Genomic DNA, 25,486 nt, shown 5'->3' on the forward strand with positions numbered 1-25,486 from the left:
CCTGACCCCCCACCCTGAAACCCTCCGTAATTCTTCCTGCAGGAGGGGGCCTCCTCCCCACGCCACACAGGCTCTTTACCCACGAGGAGTCCCCCATCCTGGGTGGCCAGAGGGAGAGTCTGAGGACATCACGAGGTGGAGACTGGGCGTCCCCGCCGGGCCCCGTCCAAACTCCCGACCCAGGAATCTGAGAGCCGGCACCTGGTGGTTCTATGCTATGGAACGAGGGGTGTTCTGGCCACGGCAGGCGGGGCTGGATGACTTCTCCACGAGCTCGCCCGTCCCAGCGAGTTGTTTCTGGGGCCGCCCTCTCCTGCCTCTCAGCTGCCCCTGGAGTGAGCCCTCGAGACGCCGCGGGGTAAGGTTGAGGCGGACGGCATGACCCTGGCCGCCTCTCCCCGTGGCCCCCACGCAGGCAGGACTCACGGCCCGACTCCAGGGCTGGCGAGCAGATGAGATAACTGTTTGTGGAACCAAATACAGCGACAGCTTGCAGGCAGGCGGGCCCTGCTGTTCAAACAGCCCTCTCCCAGCACCCGGCGAGGGCATCCCCGCAGCCGCGACCCTGGCATCGCCGCGCGTGAGATGGGGGCGCTCACAGATGACACACGTTCCTGATCCCCTGGGCCTCCTGGGTGTCAGGCTCCCGCCTGGGCTCTGGGGCAGCGGCGAACAGACAGACAGAAGGCCTGCCCTCACAGAGCTGACCTTCCAGGAGGGAGGTGTGGCGCCGGGCAAAGAAGAGGCCCAGCGGGGAGGGGGAGGGGCGGCCGTGGGCGCTCACGGCAGAGAGGACGGGCGGGGCGGAGGGGGGCACTGGCAGCCACGTGTGGGGGGGGGAGCACGCAGGCAGAGGGCCCCGCCAGGCCCCGGTATGCCGGGGAGACGGCAAGGCAGGCGGGGCGGGGCTGTGTGGCCCTGAAGCCACCGCAGCAATGCGGGCGATCTGGCTCTGTCCCCGGAGGAGCCACATCTGACTAGCTTTCCGGGGGCCTCTCCGGCTGCCACGTGGAGGCCCCAAACTGCCTGCCTGTGTGTGGGGGGAGGGCAAGGGTGAAGCCGGAGACCAGGTGCAGAATCTTGCTCGTGCCACGCACGCCGGACGCAGGTGCCAAGGAGACGCGGTAACTGTTTGCGGAACCAAATACAAGGACAGCTTGCGGGCAGACAAGTCCTGCCGCCCAACCACCCTCCAGGCTCCTGGCGGGGCGTCCCCGACAGCCAGGCATCACCACTCCGCCCCGCCCCCGGGTCAGGGCATGTCACCTGTGGAAGGCGACTCTGGGAAGCCGGGCGACCAGGGTGGGAGGCTCTTCTTGTGAATTCATCCCTCGAAACCTGGAAGTCAGTGAGTTACACCGAGTGACCACTCGGCACAGCAGTTCCTGTCCCAGGAGTGAGCCCAAGAGAGCTGAAAACACACACGCACCCAAAAACGTGTACACGAAGGTTCACAGCGCATCAGTCACACTCGCCGAAGGCGGAAGCAGCCCAGCTGTCCATCAGCTGGTGATGGACACACACAAGACGCGCAGATCCGCGCAGTCCAATCTCAGTTGTTACAAAGGAATGAAGCATGACACGTGTGACAACACGGACGAACCTCGCTGAGTGGCCGGAGGCGGTCGTGTATCTGAAACGCCCAGAACGGGCAGGTCCACGGCGACGGAACGCAGAGCAGTGGTTGCCAGGGGCTGGGGCGCGGCGGGGGCGGGGGGAGTGAATACTGGTGGGTACGGGTCTCCTCTTTTTGGGGTGATGAGAACGTTTGGGAATTTCACGGTGGTGCTGGTTGTACAACATCGTGAATGTGTTAAATGCCACCGAACCGCACACTCAAAAGTGGTTACGGTGGCAAAGGTCATGTTGTGTGTTTTACAATAAAAAAGAAACCCAGTGGGGAGACGGAGGCAGGCAGGACGCGACCTTGTCCTCCTCCCGTGGCCCGTCTGTGTTGCTAATAGCCCAGGACTGGGGAGTCCAGGTGTGATGGGGACACGCTGCCCTCCCCGCTTGGCGGCCAGGGCTGGCCCACAGCAGCGCAAACTGGGAGGGTCATGGCCCTCTTCCCAGGCGCAAGGCTCTTGGTGACCTGGGGGTCCCAGCCCTACAAGTGGGCAGGAGGGTGGCTACCTTGCTGACCCCAACCCCGGCTCCCCTGGGGCTGGTGGTCCCAGGAAGGAAGATGGTGAGGCCTGGCCCCGCTGGCTAGTGACCCACGACCTTCCAACACACGCCCCGCATCCGGAGGCATGGCCTTCGGGAGTCAGCAGAGACCCTGAGGACAGTCCGCCTAAATAACCTCATGAACCAGGAGGCCTAACCGTACCAAAGGCCCCTGTGATGTGAGGATTCGCAGCCGGAAAGGGGTTCGGGTGGCAACTGAAGGAAGCTCAGCCGCTTTGAGAATCAGATAAAAGCCTTTGGAATGCGGGGCGTCGGCACAGGTCAAGCCCAGGACCGCGTGGCCACCCTGATCCGTCCTCCCCTCCACCCCGAAGCCCCCAGGGCCGTACAAGCCCCGACAACTCCACCGACCCCCCCGGGCCAGGAACTGTGCTGGTCCCTAAGCAGGGATTTAAGGATCACGACTGCAGAGATTCTGAAAAGGTTTCGCATGAACAGAGAGGAAACCGAGGCCCCAAGAAACCATATAACCTGTTCCAGCCAAGGGCAAGCCTGTGGCCGGGGTTCCAGCTGGGTGCCTGACACCCTGAACGAGGCTCTCCCACAACAAAGCCAGGCACACGTGAAGTGACAGGCGTCCTGGGACGGTCCTTGTAGATGGTGGTGACAGGCGTCCTAGGACAGTCCTTGTAGATGGTAGTGACAGGCGTCCTGGGACAGTCCTTGTAGATGGTAGTGACAGGCGTCCTGGGACAGTCCATGTAGATGGTAGTGACAGGCGTCCTGGGACAGTCCTTGTAGATGGTAGTGACAGGCGTCCTGGGACAGTCCTTGTAGATGGTAGTGACAGGCGTCCTGGGACAGTCCTTGTAGATGGTAGTGACAGGCGTCCTGGGACAGTCCTTGTAGATGGTAGTGACAGGCGTCCTGGGACAGTCCTTGTAGATGGTGGTGACAGGCGTCCTAGGACAGTCCTTGTAGATGGTAGTGACAGGCATTCTGGGACGGTCCATATAGATGGTGACAGGCGTCCTGGGACAGTCCTTGTAGATGGTAGTGACAGGCGTCCTGGGACAGTCCTTGTAGATGGTAGTGACAGGCGTCCTGGGACAGTCCTTGTAGATGGTAGTGACAGGCATTCTGGGACAGTCCATGTAGATGGTGGTGACAGGTGTCCTGTGACAGTCCTTGAAAATGGTGACAGGCGTCCTGTGACAGTCCTTGAGAATGGTGACAGGCGTCCTGGGACAGTCCTTGTAGATGGTAGTGACAGGCGTCCTGGGACAGTCCTTATAGATGGTAGTGACAGGCGTCCTGGGACGGTCCTTGTAGATGGTAGTGACAGGCGTCCTGGGACAGTCCTTGTAGATGGTAGTGACAGGCGTCCTGGGACAGTCCTTGTAGATGGTAGTGACAGGCGTCCTGGGACAGTCCTTATAGATGGTAGTGACAGGCATTCTAGGACGGTCCTTGTAGATGGTGGTGACAGGCGTCCTGTGACGGTCCATGCAGGTGGTGGTTACAGGTGTCCTGGGACAGTCCTTGTAGATGGTGGTGACAGGTGTCCTGGGACGGTCCTTGTAGATGGTAGTGACAGGCGTCCTGGGACAGTCCTTGTCCATGTGTGGTGACAGGTGTCCTGGGACAGTCCATGCAGGTGGTGGTGACAGGTGTCCTGGGACAGTCTAGGCTGGCTGCACAGCTCCCCTATGAGTGCCCCCGGGGCTGCTGCCCTCGGGACAGTCGAGGGAGGTCACACATCCTTCTTCTGCCTGGTTTTCACAGCCTTGCACACACACTTACGTGCCCCGTGTGCACCCCCCACATGCCCACTCACACACAGGGCTCCCAAAGCAGGGTGAGGTCCACCATGGGCCCCGGAGCGAGCGGCTCCCCCTCCACCAGGGACCTCTCTGCAGCCCGGCCCCTCCTCACCAAGTAGACGGAAGGGCAGTGAGCTGGGAAGCACACCTTTTCAGGCATAAGTGCCCTGGCTTCAGACCGTCCTACCCACATGCTGACTGTGGGACAGAAGGGGCCTCTGCAGCCCGTGCTGGGGGCTCGGGCTCGACGCGCAGAGGGAGCACGGTTCTCCTGGATGAGCCCCACCCTCTTCGGTGCCCGTGTCTGCCCACATCTGTCCCCCAGGACCATCTTCTCAAAATGCAAACCTGACCAGCCCCGCACCCCACCCCACCCAGCCCAGCTCAAGGGGCTTTCCTGGGCCTCTGAGCCTCCAGGGATAAAGACCAGAGTCCCCTCCGGGTCCATCACGCCCCACAGTCCCCCGCCTGGCCCCGGCCCCCTGGCCTCCGTGTGGTCTGTCACCTCCGCAGGGTCGTCCCCGACACATGCCTCACAACGCCACACACCTGTACCCCCAGCACCATCGCATCACAGCAGCCCTCACTGCTGTGGCCACTTGAGAATTCCCTGTGCCCGCACACTGCTCTGTCCGACATGGCGGCCACCAGCCAGCCAACGTGGTTGCTCAGAACTCAGAGTAGTGTAAAACACACGTGGAATCGCAAACTCTTTTTGCTTTTTTAAAAAATCTTATTTATCTTTGGCTATGTCAGGTCTTCGTTGCTGTGTGCGGGCTTTCTCTACTTGTGGCGAGCAGGGGCACTCTTCGTTGCGGTGTGCGGGCTTCTCATTGTGGTGGCTTCTCTTGTTGTGGAGCACAGGCTCTTGGCACGTGGGCTTCAGTAGTTGTGGCGCGTGGGCTTCAGTAGTTGTGGCACGTGGGCTTCAGTAGTCGTGGCTCGCGGGCTCTAGAGCGCAGGCTCAGTAGTTGTGGCGCACGGGCTTAGTTGCTCCATGGCATGTCGGATCTTCCCGGACCAGGGATAGAACCCATGTCCCCTGCACAGGCAGGCAGATTTTTATCCACTGCACCACCAGGGAAGTCCCTCAAAGTCTTTTTTAAAAAAGATCTCAATAATTGAAAAAGAACAATTGCCTGTTGAAATGACAATATTTTGGATATATTGGGTTAAATAACAGATATCATTAAAATTATGTGGGTTTCCTTTTCCTTTTCCCCTTTTCTCATTGCGGCCACAATCCTAACTGACACAGTCTGCTCTGCTTGTGGGTGCTGGGCGCAGGCTGGGCTCACCAGGCCGTGGGGGCCGACGCGTCCCGGGAGAAGCCGTCATTCAGAGCATCTCCTGTGGGACACGGCTTCGGGTGTCCCAGAGGGCACATGGCATGTCCCACCCCCTAACAGCTACTCGGATCACAAACCGAGCAAACTCCAAACTTCCGTGAGGTCCCTGAATAGTCCAGAGACGCCGGCATGTAGAGAGGCCGTCCCAGGGCTCCGTCCACACACGATCGGACCCCGGCGAGTCAGCTACGCAAAGAGCTCGTGAGGCGACAAGATCAACGGCTGGCGGGCCACGTGGAGAGGGTCTCAGCCAGACCCCCGACCCTGAGCCTTCACAAGCGGGATCTGCCCCAGGTAAAAGCAACGCCTGTAGTGCTGTCCAGTCTGTACTCCAAGGCGCGTGGCAGACGGGGTCACAGCAAGGCGGCGGCGTCCTGGCCCCTGCCTGTGGACAGGCACCTGGTGGGGCGACACGGCTGCTCGTCAAGGGAGTGGATAGGACCGCGTACCCTGTACTCTCCTGCCCAGATGTCCTCTACGACAGCAGAAGGACCTCTCTGCCAGGACCATAGCCACCCCCGCCGTCCACATCCGCGCTGCCAGCACAGCCTGGTGTGAAAGTGTCAGCACACAAACACCTGCCCTTCCCTCCGCCCTGTGCACAGCCAGCTCAGACACGGAATGCTGCCGTCTGTGCTCTGCCCGGGGCAGGGGTGGCCGGTGCCCCACTCTGACTTCTCAGGGGCAGGGAGGTCGGAGGAAAGGGCTCCTGTGTTTACTGCGCTCACGAGTCCAGGCTGGGCTGGGTGGGCTCGGGAAGCCCAAGGCCCAGGGAGAAGTTGCACTAGCTGTTGGGGGAACCAGGTGTGGCGGAAACACAGAGGCTCTGGACTCAGATGACCTGGGCTCCTGAGCTGGAATCCCACCTCTGCCACCGAGGTGGGATGTGATGACGCTACTGGATGTGATGATGCCAGCCCCAGTTTCCCTCTGTGAACTGGGAGGGGAGCAGAGCATGGGGGTGCAGGGCACACAGCCCCGGACCCTGGCTCTGAGCTAGCTGCGTCCCCAGCGTGGGGAGGCGGGTCAGCAGGTGTGGGGGCCTGAGCTGCGCTGGATCACCCCAGTTTGGGCAGGAGGACGCAGGCGCAGGCTGGGAATCAGAGAAACAGGGCGTGACTGCAGAGCTGTGGCAGCACTGGCACTGAGTGGCCCCCAGAGAGGGGCTGTGACAGCCAGGTCTAGAGCCACCAATCAGCCAGATACACCCGACCTTTCACCCCTCATTGCAACCCAAAGAGGGAGGAGCCAGTGCGACAGCATTTTGCATTGAAATAGACTCAGAGAGGGTGAGCGATGTGCTGCCGGTCACACAGTGACCAGGAGGGGAATTGGGATTCAAATCTCAGCAGTGGGGCTCAGAGAGGCCAGGGTGGTGCCCCTTCCCCTCCACACAGCCTGGGTGAACAAGCTGGGGGGGGCTGTGGCCTCCTCTGGTCCTAACGATCCTCCTGCCTCTCAACACGTCCCCCGCCTGCCTGTAAGGGGGGCCACAGCAGCTGGAGGGCTTTCCTTTCCTGCAGTGGCTTCACCCTGGCTTTCTCGGGTGCTCCCGGGTCGGGACCACAGGGTGAGTACTTCCCCGTGGGTCCCGCACGTGGCCCACGGCTGTCAGGTACACAAGGAGACCTCCGGACCTGCCCCGGAAGCTGCGGCTCCTGCCCTGCCCCCACTGTGGACTTTTCTCTGCCCAAGTAAACAGAAGGCGCCCAGTGCCGGACGTCCTCCCAAACCTCCTCCTGCCACGTCCACCACGCTCTGGCCTCAGGGGCAGTGGGAGGTCCAAGCACCCAGGCTCGGGGAGGCTGGAAGCGGGTGTGGACAGTAAGCAGGATGGACACCGGACGCCAAGAGCGCGCGGGTGGTCAGCCGAGTGGGACTGCGGGCACCCTGGCCCCAAGAGAAGCTTTCCTCGTTGCGGCCAAAAGCATCTCTGCTTTCCTTCCCACCGACACGTGGCTGCCGGTGCAGTCGCCGGGGTACAAAGAGCCGAAGTCCTGACTTGTTTTATTGCCGCAGAAAACCGCTGCACACGGTGCGTCCGTCAGAGGCTCCGCTCAGCCACGCACCGAGTGCCCCGGGTATGCCGTGAACTCAGACGCGGGAACCGGGAACCCACTGTTCCTCACTTTCCTTATCCTGAGTTTCCATCCCCAGCGCCAGGCCTCTGCCTGGCTCTTTCCACGGAGGTTACGAGGGTGACGTCCTGCCCGGGAGCCTGTTTACAGATGCCAAGCCCGCGCTGGCATCTGTGTGCTTGGCGTAGGGGCCCCGCCCTCCGCACTGCCTCAGCTGGGCCCCCACGGAGCAGGGTTCCGGCCTCAGAACCGTGGCAGCAGAAGCACGCCCGCTCCTTTCGTGCCCAGAAGTCTGAGGGCATGAGGCCCAGAAAGGATGTGGAGGTGTGTCCAACCGTCCTGGAGCCTGACCCTCAGAATACGCAGCGTGGTGCCCGCGCAGCCTGGCCTGGACCCGGAGACCCACGCCTCTAGGAGCTGTGACCTCGTGCAAAAAAGGAGCCTCTACCAACCCACCCCTCTGAGCTCCCCCCTCCCCGCGAGCCTGGGCCCTCAAAGGCCACACCCCAGACGGACACCCACCAATCGCGAGCTACCAGCCTCCTCCTGCCCCTCCCTCGGACGCAGACGGACGCAGAGGCTCCAGGTGGGGGGACATGGGAATCTGTGGGGGGCTCTAAGGAAGCATGCCTGCAGGCCCCACACTGGCCCTCCGGAACTTGGCGGAAAGCTCAAGGGGCCTGTCCACCCTCTGGTGGACCTCTCCCGGCCTCAGTGTCCCCGTCTGGAGAATGGGACAGCAAGGGTGCCCACTTCAGGGTTGTCCTGAGGTCACATGAGAGGAAACAGCCTGCCATCGGGGTGTGAGCTGCTGTTGGTGCTGCGTTACGCTCACTCTACCCCCTGCCTGGACGACTACCTGTCCAGCAATGCAGCGATGGGTGACAGGCACCTTCCAGAGCCAGTTTGGTCCAGGAAATGCAACAGTGGCCACATTCCCACGTTTACAAGTTACAGAGTTCAGGCCGCCCCACCCGGGTCTGGGAGGTGACACCAGCTGCCCAACAGCGATGCGAGCGTTCTAACAGACAATGTCCAGTGGCTTCCAGAGGGCCTCGAGTGACAATGACCACCCCTCCCCTGTCCAGGGTGGTGGCACGGGGGAGGGGGCTGGCCTTGGGCCTCTGTGACCCAGACACGGCAGAGGTGCTTACCTTCCCCGGCCCTGATCCCAGGTGGCCCCAAGCCCCAGGTGGTGCCCTGGATGTCAGTTACAACTGTGCCCCACGAGCCTGAGACTGTGTCCAGGTGAGGGTTCCGACATCTGGGGCGTTAACCCCCCCTTAGCACCCAGCAGTCACCACCAGCCTCCCCAGGTGTGGAAGGAACCCTGACAGGCGGGCCGGGGACCAGGGCTACAGACACAGGGAGGCCAAGGTGGCTGCTGTCTGGGTGGGGGTGGGGCACCCAGGCTCCCCTCATGGAATCGACAGCCCACACCTCCCCGGGCGGCGTCTGTGAAACGGGGAAAGTCCCACCGCCCCGCAGGCTGTCCCGCAGACTCAGGCGGTGAGTGTGAGCGCTGAGCCTGGCTGGGCAACGCATGCCTGGTCCCCAGGCTGACTCGTGCTGGCGGCAGGACAGACCACACGCAGTGAGAGCTGGGCCACGGAAACGCCAGTTCCCGCCCCCCCAGAGCACCGCTCATTAAGCACCTACTGTGTGCTAGCCCTTCACCTCGCCCACGTTCCGGATTCTGAGCACACACGTGTGCACACACATGCACACACTGACTGGCAAGGGAATTCAGAAGAACTGAATTCAACCACCACCCTGCAGGTCCTGCAGGAGGCAGACAAGTGGCTGGAAGGGGGAGGGCGCCGAGAGCTCCAGGGCACTTCCAGGTGGCAGGGAGATGCCTCCCGACACCACCCTCCCCTGCTGCCGGGAGACCGGTGCGCAAAGCCGCCCCCTACAGCAGCCTCGTGGGCTTGGACCTTGTGGATTAGTGACCCAGCCTGCCGGCGTCTCCAGATCCTTACGTAGGAAGGAAAATTAATTTCTTCCAGTTACGCAGAAATGAAAATATGGGGACCCAAATCAGAGAGATTTCCTGGAGGTGGTAACTCATTATGCGGATCACCTGGTGACAGAGGAAGGGCTGGTGGGTGGCCCAGAGCAGCCCCAGAGGGTCCTGGAGGAAGATGTCCGCCCCACATCCTCCAGCTCGCCAGCCCGGGGACCCTGGGTGGGCTTGTGAGCAACCGGGTACCACGTCCCTTCCCCCCCATCACACACAGATCAAGGCAACTCCAGAGAGAGCCGGATTCCGACAGAAAATTGGTCCTAATGTGATATCCCCTCCCACCCAGCGTCCGCCTAGCTCTCGGGAGCCCCAGGCGCCACATCTGTTCCTCTGCTCAGCGCCCCTACCCTCCTCTTCCCTCGCATCGTATGAGGGTGGCCCGGCAACAGAGCCCCACGCAGCCGGGCTCTTTAGGGACCCGGCTGTCAGCTGCACAGAACAGAGAACAGAACCCCCTGCCTCCCTGGGACCCCCATGCAGAGGACAGAAGGTGGGAGGTGGGGTGACACAGCGAGACCCCAGTGCCCATCACAGTGCCAGCCCTCTATGAGTGTGCCCTGCCCCTGCCCCTGAAAAGATGCGGGGGGCTTCCTGGCATCCAGGGCAGGCAAGAGCTAACCGCCCCAGGGGCCCAACCTCAAGAAGTTTCTCAAAACTTGCAGCAACTTGGGAGAGCGACGAGGGACACAGAATAGCTGCCCTCCCTCTGTCCCCGGCCAGCCCCTGTCCTCTGAAGGCAGCCGCCCTGGGAACCTCCTGTTTCTGGGTCCAGGGGAGGAAACACACGCCCAGTTAGACATAATGATTTGGTGTCCTGGCCGCTGGTCAAAGTCAGGGCCTGATGGTTGCTCAGATCATCTCCCACAGGAGCACAAGATCTCTATTCTCAAAGGAAATACGTTTCTCCCTGGTCTCTGTAACAGGCCAGAGATCGGCCAGCCTCAGCCCAAATCGTGGGGAATACAGTTATTCTGGGGGCGGGGACTGGCAGGGGTCTCCACTCCCACAGGGGTCTGAGCACACACGCAGTTCCCAGGGGCCGGAAGGCGGAACAGCCTGGGGCTGTGTGTTCAGAGCCCGGTGCCTCAGAGTGTGGCTTGCCACCAGCCCCGCCGCCTTCTGCTCCACGTAAGCCCGTCTAGGGCTGAATTTCCAGCCATCTGTCCCTCCACGTCGGCTCACACCTCCCTCCCCGCCGTTCCCACAGCCTGGCTCCCAGCCTGCCCAACATGCAGATGGACGGTTCCCAAAGCGTGTGAGCAGAATCGCTGCCACGGGGCTGCGCCCGAGGCCCCGGAGCTGTCAGGATCCAGCGGCTGCTGTTCAAGACCTTCTCCCCAGCCACGGGGAGTGGGGCAGGACCCAACCCCCAGGACTTCACGCCTAAAAATGTTTAACGGCTCCTGCGCTGGGAGGCATATCCAGGAACCAAAACAAGAGGGGGAGGGGCTAGAAGGAGCTCTGGCCCTCCCCAGCCTGGCCACAGGCACCTCCATCTGTCCTAGGGTCACCCTCTGTGCCCCCCAACCAGTCCCCTGTCACATGGCCCGAGGCCTCTTTGTCGGGAAGCGCGGGCACCACAGGGGAAGCCACAGGACTCCCCACCTTCCGCACGCAGGTCCCACCTTAGGTCTGACCACACCCCCAGCAGGTCAAGCTCCCGCTCACCTTGGGGGTGGTCAGTGGGCGGGCGCTGACTGGGCTGGCCCCACCCCGCTGTGGGCTCCAACTTTGCAAAGTGGGGAGGGGGGCCTCGGGAGGCCCACGCACTCTGCCTGGCTGAAGGGAGACCCTAGGACAGCAGCCGCGGGCGGAGTCGGGTGACAGCGCGGCAGCGCGCGGACGGACGGGACACTTACGGTCCGGGGGTCCGGCGGACGGGAGGCGATTGCACTCTCGCGACCCGGCTCCTGAAGCGGCTTTTCTTTCGAACTCGGTCCCTGCCTCCGTAACTTGGGGGCAAACCGCGCGCTGTCTTCTCGCGCCGGCCGCGCTCAGGCGCGAGACGGGGCCGGGGCGCGCAGGGCGGCTGCCCGGCCCATGCCCAGTCGCGTTCCGGGCCGCTCACTCCGCCCGCCGGCCGCCCGCGCGGGAACAAAGCGCGCACGCCACCCCGGGCGGTCTCCGGCCTCCGCGGCCCGCGCCCGGTCCAGCCGCCGCGCCTTTGGCTCGCGGGCGCCGGCTCCGGCTGCCGCGCGCTCGCCCGAGCGTCTCACGGGGCCCCGCGGCCCCCGCCCCGCGCGCCCCGCCTCCGCCTCCTGCCCCTCGTCGCCGCCGCCGCCGCTGCGCCACCTGCCTCCCGCTCGGCGCCCATCGCGCTCAGCTCCGCCCCGGGGCGCCGGGCTCCGTGCGGGGTCGGCGCGGGAGAGTGGCTCCGCCCGCCGCCGCCCAACGCCGAGGGCCGCCCCCGTCGTCCCAGCCACTCGGGCAGCCGCGGACCCCGGGGCGCGTCCTGAGAACTCGGCCGAGGGCGCGGGCCAGCCTTGGGGGCCGCAAGCTCTAGGGCGCAGCCGGCGGCCGGGAGCGCGGGTGCGAGTGTGGGGGCTGCGCGGGCGGAATGCGGGTGCGCGGGGTGCCGGGGTGGGAGAGCGGCTGCTGTGGAGAGAGAGACGCGCGCCGCTCAGTAGGGAGGGATGTCCGTGAGGGGAGCGCAGGGTGCCGCGAAGCGAGGAGCGCGGGGAGTGTGGGAGCGCGGGATGTCGTGGTGGGGGTGCCGCGGGGGTGGCAGTGTGGGTGCCGTGGGCCGGGAGCGCGGGCTAACGTGGGGATAGCCGTGAGGGTGCCGTGCAGGGAGCTCGAGTGGCGCGCTCGGCGGGCCCCTCGCCCGCGCCCACCCCCGCCGCCGCCTCCGCCTCCGCAGGCCGCGCCCTGGGCGGGCGGGTGGGGGCCTGGAGCTGAGCGCGCCGCCGCGCACACCCACCTCGGAGCAGTCGGCGGGCGCCCGCCTCGCAGTTTTACAGCCGCAGCGTCTGGCGTCCCGGCGGGAGGCGAGCGGCAGGCGTCCCTCCTCCGGCCGCCGCGCCCCCCCGCCCGCCGCCCGCCGCCCGCCGCCCGCCGCCTGCCGCCCGCCGCCCGCCGCCTGCCGCGTGGGCCGGGCCGGGCCAGGGCCGCCTCCGCGCTCAGCCGGCAGGGGGCGCCCTCCCGCCGCGCCCCGCACCGCGCGCCCTGGTGGCCTCTGCCCCACGCTGACCGAGTTACGGAGCGGAGTGCGGGGGGCGCAGGATTCCCGCTCACAGCTTCTGGCCTGGGGCGTTTGCGTGTGCTCTGCATTTATCTAGGTCCCATTCGTTTAATGTCACCCTGCAGGAACGCCCAAGCCGCTGCCCTGGCCTCTGTGCGCCCCGCTTCTCCTTGCCTGCAGCCCTCGCCCTACCTCCCTACCCGCGCCCACTTTGCCTCTTTCCCTAAAGTGCTTTGCGGCATATCTGGTGCATTTGCCCGGTTAGTACATTTTAGCAAAATTGGTGCCTTTTCCCTTTCTTCTTCCTCCAACAGACACAGACTGTTTCTTAGAGACAAGCTGGGGTCCCAAGGTCGCGGTCTTAGGAGACAGAGGGGCCAGAACTTCAGAACACTACAGCCCTGGTTTGCATCTCATTTGGCATAAATCTGCATGCGAAGTTCCAAGGTCCCCAATTCCCAAGTACAAAAATACAGCAATGTGCCAAAAAATATCCTTCTTCTTGACTGAGCCCTGCCCACCGGGGCGAGCTAGGCAGAGGAAGCTGGTGGGAACACAGTGCAAGCCTCGGGGCGGGGCACCACCGTCCCATCCTGGTTGCCACCCCCAGAGGCACTGCTCCGGGGTCTGTCAGCTGGGTCACCAACTAGCCATGTGGCCCTCACCAGTCCCTTGACCTCCTGGGCCTCTGTCCTTGTGGAAATGAGGGGTGTGGTGAAGGATTACTTGGAACACAAATGTCTGACATCTCCCATCCCCTGGCTTTCAGAATGTGATCAGGTGTGGACCCCTCCTGTCCTGGGGCAAGAGCAAAGGGTCCTGAACCCGTGTCACAGAAGAACGTGGATTTAAAAGCAAGTGTTCCAGACTTCATACATCGGCGTTTATTCACACCGGCTCCCTTACTTCATGACCAGACTTCATACATCGGCGTTTATTCACACCGGCTCCCTTACTTCATGACCAGACTTCATACATCGGCGTTTATTCACACCGGCTCCCTTACTTCATGACCAGACTTCATACATCGGCGTTTATTCACACCGGCTCCCTTACTTCATGACCAGACTTCATACATCGGCGTTTATTCACACCGGCTCCCTTACTTCATGACCAGACTTCATACATCGGCGTTTATTCACCGGCTCCCTTACTTCATGACCAGACTTCATACATCGGCGTTTATTCACCGGCTCCCTTACTTCATGACCAGACTTCATACATCGGCGTTTATTCACACCGGCTCCCTTACTTCATGGGCTCTGAGGCGCCACACATTTTAAGACGCACCATCATTTTAAGACGCACCATCATTTTAAGCGCCACTAAGAAAAGAGAACACTCTCGCCGTTGTAAGCCTAAGATGCCTCTAGGTTTCAGATATGTTAACATGCCACCAGTGGGCCAGGTGGAGCATTGAGCATCGAACAGACAGCCTGAAGCCAGCCTCAGGGGCTTTCGGCCAGGCCGACGGACAGGTGGACTGACGGACAGGCACCAGATTCTCACAGAGCATTAGCAGAAGCTGAGTCCAGCCTGGGCTCTGCTGCACCTTGACCCCTACAAACAGCACATCGTTGTCAGTTCTTTGTGTTAAATTAGCAATTGCAGGAGCTTCCCTGGTGGTCCAGTGGGTAAGACTCCGCGCTCCCAATGCAGGGGACCAGGGTTCGATCCCTGGTCGGGGAACTGGATCCTGCACGCATGCCACAGCTAAGACCCAGTGCAGCCAAATAAATAGATAGATAGATAAATATTTAAAAATTATCAGTTGCATTGTCACTGATTTAAACAGGGTGCTGAACACCACTGGAGACGTGACAGATCCCCAGATACCAAGAATAAAACTGCAATCATTAGAGACCACGCTCAGGTCCCGAGCCAGTCCAAAGACTCCCGTGTCCCCACCTGGGAGGACTGAGGCCTGTGGTGACTGGGTCAGACGGACAGCCAGGCCAGTCTGGCCACATCACAGTCATGGTGAGTCACTGCAGGAGCTGCCACATTGAGGAGGGCTTGCTGGGGGCAGGCACTGAGCTGAGCACAAGCTCTGCATTTTCCCACTTAGTTCTCACCTATCTGCCAGGCAGAGGCTACTGGAACCCCCATTTTACGGGTGGAGGGACTGAGGCTCCGACTGGCTGCATGGCCACACAGACCCACACGGGTGGAGGCTGAATGCCCACGCTGCCGCTACACTTTGGGCTCCCTTTTGCCTCCCGTGGGCTGGTTTCTCACTCTGGAGATGGCCCAGGAACAACCCCTGGGTCTTTGGCGGAGCTGGAGTCCCACCAGGCCAACTTGGCCTGGGCGTGCAGACCACCAGCCACTGCAGACCACTTGTCTTTAAAAATAATGCTGAGGGACTTCCCTGTCCAGTGGGTAAGACCCCGCACTCCCAATGCAGGGGGCCTGGGTTCGATCTCTGGTTAGGGAACTAGATCCTGTATGCATATCGCAACTAAGAGTCTGCGTGCTGCAACTAAGAGCTGGCACAGCCTAAATAAATATTAAAAAACAATAATTCTGAGTGATGGTGGACTTCCTCAAACACGTATCTGTTATATGTAAAAATCTTCAGCAGAAGTTTAAATTAGCTTCCGAGACTATAAAATCTGACATAGTGTTAAATATGAATATTTCGAAATAAAAGGGTGGCTGATGGGCTAGAAGTGATAGCGTTTCGGTAGGCATCACTGTCCACTTAAAAATACGCGCACGAACTCTTAACATCTGAATTTTCACCAGCTCCCTAGCTGACACAATGAGCTTTTAGGTACAACACCAAAAGCCTGATCCTTGAAAGAAATATTGGATAAGTGGACTTCATTAAAATTTAAAAACTTCTGCTCTGTGAAAGACACTATTAAGAGAATGAAAAGACAAGCCACAGAATGGGAGAAGATGTTTGCAAGACACATACCTGATAAAGAACTGTTATCTAAAATATATAGGGACTTCCCTGGGGGTCTAGTGGTAAAGAATCTGCCTTCCAATGCAGGGGGCGCGGGTTCGATCCGTGGTCAGGGAAGATCCCACATGCCGTGGAGCAACTGAGCCCGCACACCACAACTACTGAGCTCGCGTGCCTCGACTAGAGCCCACGCGGAGAAGCCCACGCACTGCAGCGAAAGAGCCCACGTGCCTCAACAAAGATCCCGCGTGCTGCAACTAAGACCCAACACAGCGAAAAATAAATCTTTAAAAAAATATATGTCTATAAAGCCTCCTCTCTGACACCTGAATTTTCACACAGCTCCTTCCCCCCTCACCGTATATTTCCATTCCACCCAATAGATAGCGGAATTTAGATTCCGCTATCACACAGAACTATGTAAAAACGTTGGAATGACAAGATTTTAAACATTCTCGCGTGTTCCAGTTTGCCATCTGGATTGGGTTATCATTATAATTACTGGTAATATGCAGCTGATACAAACCGTGCAAATTTATTACACATGCTGAGAATTATTAAACATAAAAGGTAAATTTTTATTAGAAATATCTCTCCTAAAAAGAGGGATGGACAGATTTTGTGGAGTAGTTTGTGTATCCTTCCATCCATATTACTTATTGCCAGGAAAAGACAAAGTTCCACATTAATCCCATTCCTGTCGTGGGTTTTTAATGTGAAACTGTGAGAAACCCCAATCACACAAGTAAATAGATCAGGATCAGAGGCTGATGTGCCCTAGTGGTACCACCGTGGCCTCCTTCCATCAGTTTTGTGCCCCGAACCCCGGGGTGACCAGTCACAAGAGCGATTTTTAAGGACTGTCAGTTGCCAAGTCCATAGGCCTCCTTCAGTTTTGTGGCAAAGACTGGAAATGGCCTGAACTGCAAGAAACTGTGTTTGCTGCAAGTGGGGAGGCGGAGAGGAGGCATCGTGGGGGGCCCAGCAGGGAGACACCGGCCTTTTTGTGGTAAGTGAGAGAGGGATGACTACGCAGAGGAAGCTGGGAGAAGGGGCTGCACCCGGGCCCAGGTGGGCGGCATCCTGCCCTGGCCATCAGCCACCTGTGGGCATCAGAGTCTGGGGCTTTGAGTCAACCACGAAGGCAGGGAAAGAAGCCTGAGCAGAGAGAGTCCTGGGCTCCAGTGTGAAGCCCCCCCAGCCCTGGGGGCATCTCTTTGTTCCCCCCCGGCCCCTCACACAAGACTGGTCCTCCCACCCCGATCCAGGGATGGCTCCTCCTGCAGAAGGGGAGGCCCACCCAGAGCCCCAGGCAGAGACACTCTAGCAGGGCTGAGCGGGAGGTCCGTGAGGTCACCCTGTCCACCTGGCTTCAGGGCTGCAGAGTAAGATTGTGCAGGGAGTACACTGCCCCAGAGGGCAGGCAGGGAAGGCAGGTGCGGCTGCATTGGGGGCAGAAGTGCCTTCCTTTGTCCTCACAAAGGCAGCTCTGCCTGTCACCAAGGGGCCCTGTCAACCAGCTCTGAAATACCTTCTTGGTGTGTCTACGGGGAAGCCTGCCTTCCTGGGCCGCTGGCCCCCCACCCACCCCTCACTCGCCCCTCTTCCTCCTCACCGGCTCAGCCACCACTTGGTGTAGGTCTCCATTCTAAACATCCCCGCGAGAGCTGCTCCAGGGTACCGCTCAGCCCTGGACCCTGCCCAGCCAGCCACAGTCCATCTGCAGGTTCAGAAAGTGGCTCGTTCTTGGCTCAGAAGTGGGCATGTGATCCCACTCCAGCCAGTGGGATGTGCAGAGAGGGGGTTCTGGAGAATTTTCTGGCTCCCACGTGCCTAGAGGAAGCTCCTGTGTCCTTGCTCCTGTTGCTACCCCATGGCCAGCACCCTGAGGATGACGCTGATGCGGGGCGGGGCGGGGGGAGATGGACGGAAAGGATGGGGGCCCCTCAGAGCATTGTTGAGCTGCTGAATCCCACCATGCTTCCTGAAACCCACCATGAAACCCACCATGCTTATGGAACTGCTGGTTCAATAGTACATTTCCTATTGTTCGAGCTGGTTTCAGCTGAGTCTGTTTCTTGCAACCCGAAGCATTCTAACTATATGCCTTCCTTTCCAGAGGCTCTTGATCTCAGCCGTCTGAGGGCGGCTGCAGGTTATTAATTATCACTCTTGATGCAGAGGAGCTCAAATTTAATATACATCAGAATCACCTGGAGCGATTGTGAAAACGAAGGCTCCTGGGATGGGGACCTGGCAAGTACTGAGGTACAGAAACCCTCAGTATACAAGATAAATCCCATTTTAACCCAATATTTTAAAATATTAGAATAAATGACAGAAATCCATACGAGCAAAGTATCAAAACTTTAAATAAAGACGGGATTGCCATTACTGATTTCTCCTTTGGGGTCGGGCTCCACAGCCGGGCACTGCCTGGCTCCTTCCCCTGAGATGGGATTAGAAGGGCTGGGAGGCCCAGGAGCCTGCATTACACAGTCATCACTCTGCCCTTTCCTCCACGTGACTCTGGGGAGGGTAAGGCCGCTTTGTGGGAAACAGGACCCCAAATCATGACTCAGGTCACTCACAGGCAGGCTCCCCCTGGTGCTCAGGCCAGCCCTTCAGGTGGAGTCAGCCCGGCAGGTGGGCAGGCTGAACTTCCTACCTGGATTCTGGGAATGGGAAACAGCCTCTGGGAAATGCTTTGTTCTGGGGCAGGATGTGAACAAGTGGCCGGCACTGTCTTATCTGGTCCTCCCAGAGTTCGGTCAAGGCCAGAAGGCGGGGCAGTGGAGTGGAAGTGAGACCCGGAGGGAGGGAACCAGCAAAAGCCACCGTCCACCCAGGGCTGGAGAGGCGGGAGGACACGGATTCATGCAGCAGCTCCTGTCCCTTCCGGTGGGGCTGCTCCAGGGACCCTCGCTCCCCGCCTGTGTCCTCCCCTGCGGTGGCGGTGGTGCCGGGGGAACACAGGTGAGAGTAGCGGGGGGCTGGCGGTCGCAAGCCAGCAGGTGCGCCCGGAAGTGGGGGCAACGGCATGTGGGCGCGGCATGGGAGTGGGAGGGGACTAGGGGCGTGGGTGGGGATTAAGAATATGGGCGGGGCTGGGAGTGGGCGGGGTGTGGGCGCGGCCCGAGTAGGGACTGAAGATCTGGGCGGAGCGCCAGGACAGCGGCCAGCTAGGCAGAGCCTGGACAGACGCCGCCAGGCTGGACTCCCTATCCCTCCGTGGGGCTCCCTCCACCTGGCCCAGGGCTCCTCAGAATCCTGGAGTCCTGGGACATGCCTCTGGGGGCTCCCAAGCCTTGACTCCAGGTCATTTGTTTTTACCCGCACCGAAGCTTTGTCAGGAATCGGGATGACGGTCACGTTGTGAGAATTGTGAAGTCAAGTTCTCTGGGCAAAGCCGTTAAATATCCTGTGTGCAAGGCCAGGCAGCTAAAATCCCAGTTCCAGGCTGGGCCAAATGCAGCCCCGGCCAGGTGTTCTCAGAGGAGCTCTCCTGTGGCGGGGGAGCAGCCACCTGGCGTCCCACCTGCGCAGGGGCGGTGCTAGGTGCTTCAGACACGCTCTCATCCAAACCCCGGAACAACCCCGGGGCAGGTAATGATCCACCTTCCTGCAGATGAGGAAACCCAGGCCCAGAGAGACCAAGAACCCACAGAGGGTGGTGGCGCCGGGGGTCCCAGAGGTTCTCCCAGCACCCCAGCCCGGGCGCCTCTTCGCTGCACGGCGCTGCCAGCCCTACGCTGCTCGCTTCCGCCCTGCAATCTGGCCGGTCACACCCTGCCACCTCCTGGCCCACCCATCTACCAGCCTGTCCACGCCTTGGGTGATGGTCACAGGAAAGGAGGCCGCGGAAGGGCGGCCCATCTGCCTTCCAGATTGCAGGGAGGAACCAAGGCGGCGGCTCTCGAGGGCTGGGCGCTGCTGGGAGGCCCAGGAAGACTCAGATGTGGCTCAGGGCCCGGGGTGGCAGAGCTGCGGCAGTGGAGGCACAGTGCCCGTGGGGACCGGACATGGTCACAGCAGCAGTTTGCTCCCTGCACCCAGTTCTCTGAGGGATTCTCGGTGAAGTCAGGAAAGGAAGGTTTCCACAGACTTTCACTCACGTAAGTGCCCTAGACTCCAAGGCTGTGGGAAACACGGACCCTCACTGGTGATCACAGGACCGTGGGCTAAAAAGCCACATATGCTCCCCACCTGGAGAAATGGCCACACTTAAAAGCGAAGATGTCCAGTGTGGGTGAGGGTGCTGGTACACAGGCCGAGTGACGTTTCCCCGTGGGGCATTTCAGCAGTAGTTGCCGAGAGCTGCAAACAGACCCAGCAATTCCTAGGCTCAGGTTCATCTACCAGAGGATGCTTCTTACATCCTTACATGTTTCCTTCTTAAACAACACAGTGCAACAGTGAACGTCAGAAGTGGTACAAAGCCGACCCCAAAGACGTAGCTGGGTGAACACTAAATACCTAAGGAAGGGACCGTGGGGTACCTCATGCTCTGTTGGCAGGTGGAGAGTAGAGAACGGGGGTGTGGAGGTGGGAGCAGGGGGTGTAACAAAGGACTGTAGCGCCATATGCGAAAATTGCCACAAAGGAGTAGAGAATACAGACATACAGAGTAAAAATGGGCAAAGGATGTGCGCACGTAATAATTGCCTACACTTTCAGGGTTTTCCTGCAAAACTTCCCCTGAGCACTAGATCCATTTCCTAGGTTCTGGTGATAATAAAACGATAGTGGCGGTCACTGTAGTGGGGCATCCGCCCTGCGCTGGGGCGCCGCTGGTGTCACAGCCCACCTGCTGCCCCCTCTCAGCGCCTGTACCCAGGCCCACCCTCCATAGGGAACACTCCGGCCCTCCTGTGAGCTCACGAGGCGCCTGTCTTTCCGTCATTGCACATACAGCGTGTTTACCTGTGGTTTACCTGTTCCCTAGTCTCCCCCCCCCGGGGCAGGGCATGTCTGTCTGTTCACCACCGAGTCCCCAGGGCCTCAGGTGGCCTACACTCTCAAGGAGTATTTGTTGAGTGGCTGCATGACCTCATTTAAGCTTCATGCAACTCTCTGAGAGGTTTCATTATCCTCATTTTATTTTATCTTCACCTTCCTTTCTCTTATCTGCATGTTTGGATTTATCATTTTATTTTTGCTTTCTTAAGTAAGGGAAGATAGCAGTTAGTTTTTAAAGTGCACTTGCAGTGCACGATCAGGGTAGCTGCTCTGGTGCCAGGCCTGTGGCTTCTCAGTCCCGGCTCCAGTCACAGGCTGCTCCCTGGCACCAGGGCGGCATCCGGCTCGGAAGCCTGGGGGCAGCACTGATTGGGCCACGAGGAGGGCATGTGACCCGGCTGGACCAATCACAATCCTTCCCTGGAATTTTTTGAACTGGACCAGAGAAGGGGAGCTTTCTTTTTGCTCTGCTCAGGAGGCGCCCCCAGAGCTGCTTGGGGCCGTCTGCTCTGAGAGGTGGAGAGGGCCTGCCCTGAGCATGTGCTGGCTGGACCAGGGTCCCTGAAGCCAGTCCCACCCTATCCTTCCTGGAGCCTGTTACTTGAACCAACACATCAGGGTCCTTCCTGAGCTCCAGGGCAGGGTTTCTATCACCTGCAAGCACAGTACCCTGACTACATGCACCGGCAACTCCACCGTGCACATGGGGAACTCGGCCTGGAGCAGCTGTGGGCAGCCGAGCTCTGTGCGTGAGAATGATGAGAACAGCCTGCCTGCTGCGGCGCCACAACCAGGGCAGGCCCAGATGGACCATCCCAAGCCCACATGCATCTCCCACTCTGACGGGCCGTTTATTATCCCTGGAGCAGGGCCACCCCCAGGCCTTCTGCAGGGGACCTGCAGAGCACCCGGCAAGACAGATCTGGTGCTGTCACTCCCGCCTGAGAAAAAGTCTGCCCCTCAGGTTCATGCCACTCCTCCTACCTGGAAACTCCTGCCCTAAGCCCTCTCCACCTCAGGAACCTGTCAAGAGGCCTTCCCGTACTGCCCTCCCCGAATCTGGGGGAGATGCCCTCCTGCACCCGCATCATGGCCCCATCACAGCTGCTCACGTGTCCCAGGAGGTAGGGGACCCCTTGACGCGTGGCCATGGCTTCCTGCCCCCACCTGTCCTGGGGTACAAGTGTCCAGGACCCACACACAGGCTCTGCAGGACTGCTTTACTGTGTCTGCTTGAGAAGGAGTGGCTGATGGAGGGCCATCCTCACCCACAAAGAAAACCCCACCTGCTCCTCGTTTGTGCCTCAAATATTCCTCGAACACCGTCCTTCCCACTCCCACCCCGCGCCCGGGGGCACTAAAAGAGGATGAGGCAGCAGGCGGGGAAGGTGGGTCCTAGGGTCCCCCCACCAGGCTCCCTGGATTCCCTTTTGTCCTCCCTGTCCCTCAATGTGTCCACAGTGTGGCCGGGGGCACCCTCCGCATCCTCAGCCCATGACCCTCAACAGAGGGCACAGAGAAAGCCCTCGCTGCCTGGGAGGGGAGGCTGGGAGGCGGGACATACAGGTGAACAGGCCTCGGAGCTCACCAGGCCGCCCAATAAGTTCACAGACAGGGAAATGGACGGAGCCTCAGGGAGGGGGCCCTTCTCAGTTCTGGGACTGCGGGGGTCCAAAGTGGGACGTGACCCCCAGGGACCTTTTCCTGCCAAGAGGCCCGGCTTGTTCGGGGGCAGGGTGCCCGCCCAGCAGGGGTGTGGCCGCTCGGGGCTGGTCCAGGAGCAGCTCTGAGGCTGGACGGAGAAAGAGCCAGGTCTGCCCTGGTGCCTCGTCCCCTCCTCCCTGCCCTGCCTGGGCAGCCGTAAGACAAAGGTGGCCACGCCTGGTCCCCCAAAGTCAGCCCCGCCCCCTCCTCTTGTGTAAGAGATGCAACCCCGGCTTGCACAGAAGACAAACCCACGCCAGAGGATGTACCACTGCAGCCGCACTTCTGTGCGGGGCCACGCCAACTGGGGGCTGATGAGCCGCCCGAGCAAGCATGCGGGGCGCTGACCGGTGCCCCCCAGTCCTTCCCAGACGCGCCACCCACAGCCCGATCTTGACACCCCTGTTCAGGGTTGGCAGAGCGCCAGAAACGGCCGCCCTCCCACCCACACCCTCGTGTCTGGACACGGTAGGGTGACAGGGAGGGTGCTGAGGACATGGGCAGGATCTGAACGCGGTGCTGTGCGAGGAACACGGACGCTTGCGGTGGGGAGGACGATGGAGAAGGTGACAGTCACCTCCCACCCGCGCAGGGCACTGCACCCAGGTCCCCTATGGAAGCCTCACGCCAGGCCCAGGCGGCTGTCCTCATCCAGGCCGAGGCCCAGGGAGGGGCAGTCACTCGCTGAGACCCACAGCGTGTAGGTGGTGGGGCTGGGTTTCCCCCAGGCTGCCTCACAGTCCAAACGATGCAATATGATTCGCCAGAAAGAGAAATGAGGTCTTAATTCGTGCCACAACGTGGATGCGCCTTGAAAACATCACGCTGAGTAAGAGGCCAGACACAAAGGCTGCGTTTCACACGATCCCACTTATGTGAACCAGCCGGAGCTGGCAGGTCCAGGAGACAGGAAGAGACCAGGGCAGGGTGGGGTGGGACTGCTAAGGGGCACAGGGTTTCTTTTAGGAGAGATGAACGTGTTCTAAAATTAGGCAGTGATGACGGTTGCACAGCTCTGTGAACAGACTAAAAACCACTGAAATTGGACATGTTACATGAGTGAATTGTATGCTCTGTGAGGTCTCTCAAGAAAGCTGTTTTAAAATCAAAGCAGACCCAGAACTGAGGCACCTTCTGAACAGCACGCACCGCCCCGGCTCCTAGGGACAAGGGGCCGGCGGAGGGCGGAGGGCGGGGGCCGAGCCCCCTCGGCCAGGCCGCCGTGGGTCTGGAGGCTCGGGGAAGGCAGGTCAGTGCGGCCGGGCTGTCCGGAGAGGCAGGCACGTAGGAGGAAGACCTAAAATAACTCAGAACCTGAAACTCCGGGCAGAAGTTGAGGGAGGTGTGGTCACGGCGAATGGGGAACTGATCTGCTCGCGGAGGGAAAGGAGAAGTTTTATTTGGGGGACGTCAGGGTGAGGCGGCGGAGGCGGCAAAGAAAGGATTCTGACGTGGAGCCGCTCATGTTTCCAGTGCCCTTAGGCATCACGCACTTTGGTGGAAGGAGCCCGCGCGAGGAGAGGGAGAAGTTCCGTCCCCAGATCAGAGACCAAGGCCTGGGGCAGGCGGAGAGCCCAGTGCGGGGGGTCCCACCGCCCGCTGCTGCCCTTGGAGGGGCCCTGCAGACCCCCGGGCCCACTGGGCTCCTCTCTGAGCCCCACCACCCCCGGCCCCGCCAGGTGCTCATTTGTGAGCTGAGAGCTGCTCCCGGCAGCACCCAGGGCTGGGGACACGAGGTCCTCCCGGCGTCTGAGTTCCAGCAGGCCCTGGAGGACCAGAGCACGAGGGGGGTCCACCCTTCCCCATTGATAAAGGGGGTGGGGAGAGGCTCTGTGCAGGGCGTCAAGGGCACACAGCAGGTGCTGTGACCACTGACGGGCTCTGAGGGGTACGGCCGCCTCCCCTTCGGGGCAGCGGGCTCAGAGCCACCCTGGCAGTTGACGTGGGTTTGTGCAGAGGGGCCTGAGGGGAGGCTCGTGGGCTGGGGCAGTCCCCTGGGGGGGGTCGTCATGGCACGGCAGCCCCCAGCTCCAGGGGCCCGGAGGTCTCGAAGGGAAGGTGAGGACAGAGGCAGGAGGAGCATGGACATGCTGCCCCTGTCTAGCTCAGGCGCAGGAGAGATGCTCTGGAAGTCGGTGGACACGAGGCTGTGACCGGCAGAGGCCAGGACGGGGAGCAAGACGGAGGGAAACTGAGAGCAGGAGAGGGGACTAGGGGAGAAGGGTCCTAGGGATGTTCGGAGTCTCCTCTTTCCTCCCAGCTGCTTGGAAAAGTGATGGAGAGAAAATGGGGAGAGGGAAACGCTGGCGTCCAGGACCCTGGTGGGGAAAGGCTGGATCTTTGTTTAAAAAGACCAGTCAAGGGACTTCCCTGGTGGTTCAATGGTTAAGACTTCGCCTTCCACTGCAGGGGGTACAGGTTTGATCCCTGGTCAGGGAGCTAGGATCCCACATGTTTTATGGCCAAAAAACCAAAAAACATAAAACAGAAGCAATATTGTAAATTCAATAAAGACTTAAAAAAATTAAAATAAAATAAAAAGACCAGTCAATTTCCTGCGAAGATGAGCTCGTTGGCCCCTCGGAGGGATAGATGCCTGCAGACATGAGAGCAGACCCTTCGGGTCCCCGTCCCAGCTCACACCGCCTGAGCTCAGGAGGCCCTGCAGACAAGGCAGGAGAGCAGTGATTTCCCAGCCCGGGTTTTGGACAGTGCGGTCTCCCCCTCCCCCTCCAAGTTCAGCGGGGATGGTCACTTGTGAAATGGCCCCATGGGGCCGTGGCCGGGTGGATGGACCTTGGGTGCTGAGGTCTTTTGAAAACAGCAGAGAAGTTGTGAAATTAGAAGCCAGAAAGTCCTGGTTTGGGAAGGAGCTTCAGAGGTGGGGACCGGACCCCCCATCCTGGGCGTAACCAGAAGTCTGCCGACGGGGGCTTCTACAGAAGCCTTGCTCTCTTTATAAGAAGGGGCTGGTCCAGTTTTTGTCCTCTGCACCTTCTCTTTTCCTCTTTCTTCCTGCTCGGGAGGCAGATGTGATGCCTGGAAGTGCCACAGCCACTTTGCAGCTAGGAAGCCACAAGTAAGAGGAGGTAGGATAGAAAGAGTAAACCAGCCTGTGTCCCGGACGGCTGACCAGCCTCCACGGCCTGCCTCTGCGTTTCCGTTACGAGGACAAAGACACACAAACGCTGTCCTACTGCTGTTAGGTTTCCTGCTATTCGCAGGTGAACACAATCCTTTTGGAGACAGGGTTCGAATCCTTCATGGATGGGGTTGCCAGACTTAGGAAACAAAAATACAGATGCTCGCTTAAATTTCAATTTCA

The 25,486-nt window shown here is 60.3% G+C and overlaps 1 protein-coding gene across 1 annotated transcript in view; it reads right to left on the reverse strand.

The window, feature by feature from the left end:
- CBFA2T3 (CBFA2/RUNX1 partner transcriptional co-repressor 3) overlaps positions 1-11,452 on the reverse strand; it is a 60,818-nt gene extending 49,366 nt beyond the window's left edge. The window contains exon 1 of the mRNA XM_067718786.1: positions 11,263-11,452. The gene's annotated coding sequence lies outside the window, so the exon portion shown is untranslated. The remainder of the gene's footprint in view (positions 1-11,262) is intronic.
- Between the last annotated feature and the right edge of the window lie 14,034 nt (positions 11,453-25,486).

The sequence above is a fragment of the Pseudorca crassidens genome, chromosome 20, assembly GCF_039906515.1.
Source record: "Pseudorca crassidens isolate mPseCra1 chromosome 20, mPseCra1.hap1, whole genome shotgun sequence".
In the NCBI taxonomy this organism is placed as follows: domain Eukaryota; kingdom Metazoa; phylum Chordata; class Mammalia; order Artiodactyla; family Delphinidae; genus Pseudorca; species Pseudorca crassidens.